Source organism: Lepidothrix coronata, unplaced genomic scaffold, assembly GCF_001604755.1.
Source record: "Lepidothrix coronata isolate B3197 unplaced genomic scaffold, Lepidothrix_coronata-1.0 Scaffold71, whole genome shotgun sequence".
NCBI classification, from domain to species: Eukaryota; Metazoa; Chordata; class Aves; order Passeriformes; family Pipridae; genus Lepidothrix; species Lepidothrix coronata.
The window spans coordinates 2,330,804-2,334,981 of record NW_016690251.1 but is presented as its reverse complement, the minus strand read 5'-3'; positions in this window follow the sequence as shown (position 1 = coordinate 2,334,981).

Below are 4,178 nucleotides of genomic sequence, written 5' to 3'. Positions count from 1 at the left end.
TTCCTTTCACAGATATTTGTCAAAATCCTTCTCGTCTTTCAGACTCATATCTGATGCTTTGTTTCAGTACCACATATGCCAAATTTATCTTCTGTAATACTTTTCTGCAGTAGGTTTGTTTGTTGATCTACGTTCATTGAGATGCAAAGCATCTGGGATGTAGGCACAGAACAAGACTAGATCTCGGAAAAACAGCATTGCTTTCTTGAAAGCTCTTACACAAGAAATATGTGAGATTTGCCATACCTGATCCTAAACTACCTGACAAGGCTGTTGTCATAAGCAACAAGACAGAATCTAGAGAGAAAATACCGTGCTCCAGATAGCTACAATGTGTTTGAGTGCTAACAGAAGTACTGTCAGCCACAGGAATCCTGCATGCATCGACCCTTGGCTGCACCAGCAGTCAGGGTGAGCCCCTCAGGTGGAGGGATCTGTTAATCTCTGTGTCATCCCCTGCTGTTGTCTCACAAGCAGAAAGAAAAGAGGCAAGAGTGAATGCCTGACATTTGTACTAGGAACAGGCAGAGTGGGGGAAGGAGCGGGCAGAGGGGACTGTGGAGAACAGGTCAGGGAGGGAAACAGCAGGATGACAAAGGCAAGCACAGAGACAGTGGGGCAGATGAGGAGATGAAAAGTCCAACCTCCACCCCTTCAATAACCAGAATCAGTCAGAGATCTCTGGAGAGCAGCTGAACCAGCTCTGTTTCCATGAGGAGAGCTAGGAAAGATGAGATTAGGTAAATCCAGGTACCTGAGCAATCTGTTTAAATTCATTAGACCCTGAGAAGAAACCCTCTTTTCTACATCATGGCTAACTGGGTTTTAGTGCTGGGAAACGGATGCTGTCTCTCAGTCGCGTTCTTGGTTCTAGAAAGCAAATATGATCCCATCAGGCTTACATGGTGTCACTGATGTACTCTGCAGGAGCCCTTGCCAGGATGTGCCTCCCCTCCCCATTCTTTGCATCTCTGCACCAACCATACAGTTTAAGTGCAGCCTGTGGCATTTCCAGGGAGCAGTGAGCTGCAGCCACCCCATCTCTAAGCTTATTGAACTCAAGGGGTCTGCATTAGTGATGAATTTGTCTCGCAGCTTTCAGTTTTTAACCCCTGAGATTAAAAAAAAGTTTCATTTTATAGGGTCTAGGGCTTGTTGCAAGGAGCCTTGATTCTCAGCACAAGCTGATTGCCAAATGTTTCAAAGGAGAATCTTTTGTCTTGATTTCACTGCCTTTATCGAATTGTTTATAATGTAGGCCACAGGGTCTTTTCTGTCTGCTCAATCGGATGTAGGTCAGCAGTTCAGTGGATTTAAATGAAAGACTGATGGCCAACCTCCAATTGGTTTGCATGGAAATGGCATTAGGCCAATTGCCCAGTTGTGGAATGTTATAAGAGCAGAAAAGACATAATTATTTCCAAATTTGGCCACAATCCATATTTTATCCATATTTATCCATATTTTGCTGCAAATGGTCTTGTCTCCTTTGGCAAGAAATCCCCTGGGCAGAGAGCATATCCTTAGTAACTCACTGTTCTTGTACTGGGTATATACCACTGTATCATACTGGGTGGAGTCTCCAACAAGTTCTCCTCTGTGGAAAGGCCAAGATGCATGACCCTTGCTAGTGATGCAGCTGTCTTCCAAAATCAGACCTCCGTCTCCTTGGCAGCCAGTCTCAAACGTTGCAGTTTATGAGATCTTCCACTGTTCTCTGAGCAGCAACTAATTCTTGATACAAAACCTGTTGACGATGGCCTGGGTTTTTTGAGGAACAAAGACTTCTGTGCATATCATCCTGTGGAGCAGGAGGGAGTTCCAGGAGCACTGCAAAGATCTCCCACCAGTCAAATGCTTGTTCTTCTTATTCAAAGAGGTGATGGGATGTGAACGAGCTTTTGTTCAAAAATAACGTAGCCATTTTAGCACATGACTGCCCCCCCCAAGCATGTCCTCTTGTACCTTCTGGGATCATTTTTCCTGAACTGTGCTGATGGAACTCAATTGCTGTCAGATGGCCCTTCACAGAGTTGCTTCAGGGGTGAGGAAGATGTAGACTGAACCTGCTGGGGCAGTTGTCACAAACTGACCTATTCTCCTCTTGCTCGTAGCCAGCCAGTAACAGATGGATGGTGTATCCACTTCGTGGCTGCTGATCCATGAGTCTTCTGATCTTCTTTCTGTATAAATGTCTTCAGATGCAGTTTGACAGCAGGTTACACTGAGAAGATTTTTCCACTCTGCAGTTCTACATTATCAAGACATGCTTAAATTATCCTACAGGCTGTGCCTTCAGAGAGGCCTGTGTTACTTACACATCCTTGGTTTTGACTGATGATTTATGCACCCTTACTAGCTAGGCCACTTCTCTGGAGAGTCCACCTTTCTCAATCTGACAGAGATGCAGGCAGACAGAGCTACAACACTGTGCTACATAGAAGGAAACCCAGGGCGATAACCTGCTACAGAGCATGACAGAGAGTCACCGCGTGCTCGAGTTTGCCTTGGAGCTGGTTTGCTTTTACAGTGCTGGACCAGTTTCCTCTGAGTCAGATTCTGTTATATGCACACTGTTGTGGTGCCTTTAATTCAGTTTAAGAGTGGATCAGATAGGTTTCTTCCCCCTTCACAATTATTACTTTATTATTGCTCTGTTTTTTAACATGTATTCTGGTTGCATCGCACAGCTACAAGCATGCCCCAGGGCCTGCTGCAGTTAAGTGTCTGTGGTGTGTTTTGCTCTCTTGATTGTATAGAAGGAGTCATCACTGCGTTATAAACTTATCTCTGTAGCTTTTCAAGGCTCATTCTTGCCTGTGGGAAACCTTCATGTGTGAAAAGTGTCAAGTTTTCTGTGGGATAGGCTGGACAGTTACACCCTGAGCTGTATCTTGCCATTTTTTTCCCTGCACTGGAACTGATAAGATAGGAATAGATTAGAGCTGTGTTGGACCCCAGTCTAATGCTGGCTCTAGGTAAGCCTTGCAGTGGTCTCCAGGTTCCCCTTGGAAGTCAAATATTATGATATTGAATGAGTGAATTCCATGAAGAACGGGAAACAATCTCTGCAGTTGTGGCAGCTAATGGGAAATATGTAGCATTTGTGTGAACTTCTGAGTACTAATTTTATTCCTGTGAGTTCCTTTTGATCTAACACCTTGATGTTGAATTAAACCATTTCAGCTCCCAGAAAAAAGAAAAATGACCACCACAGGACCTTCACTGGTGCACAAAGGTGCTGTTTGTGCTTCCCATTGCACTGGTATTGCTCAGCTATGAAAGACCAGAATCACTGTTTTTACCGAGGCAATGGTTGCTAGAAGAGAGGGGTCTCCCTAGGGATGGTAGGTGGTAAGTGGCTCTCTTGGTAGAATGCAACAAGCTCTAGTGATATCTATCTAACACACATATGTAGGCTTTGGACTCATTTGCATTAAAATAATTTTGAAGATTGGGAATACTGCCTGTATGAATTTACACTTTTTTTGTAAAGGACAAAAAGAAAAACAGATGCCTGTTTTTTTGATGATTAATATTGCTTGTCTGCATGAAGATTATTTTCTCTGAGGCTTTTATGCATAGTCTTTTACAGCTAATGGGCTGCTCCCATGTAAGATTCTTCCAGAGGATACTGCAGAGGAGCCAGCTGCAATTAGAACCAAGAAAACTGTGTCCCAGTCCTTCTTTGTAATCTCATTCTTTAACTTCCATTATCTTTAAATTACATCCTTAGTGCTGTCACTCTGACAGAGTAGGATCACCCTTGCCTTGATCTTTGCCCATGAAAAGTTTAGTATAGCCCTAATCTAATTAGGAATCTGAGGGTTTTCTCCTCATTTCCTTGGGGTGTATTAAAATGGATTATCCTGATATGGAGACTGTAAAATAGGCATAAGTAAAAAAAACCCAAAATATTCAGGCACTGTTTATGCTCCAAAGACTTCACCATCCTAAATGCCACTGGCAATAAAAAATACCTGTGAATGCAAAGCGTTGTATTCCTGAAGTCTTCAGGTTTAACAGAATGAACATATCATTGTCCCTTGGTTGCTGCAGTCCATTAGAGCCTGTAGCCCCAAATCTTTGATCAGTCTTTAGCTGGACAAAGTAGACAAGGAATTTGAAGTGAGTTAGAACACATCAGGACTCCTGAGTTTAGCTAAGACTGCATATAA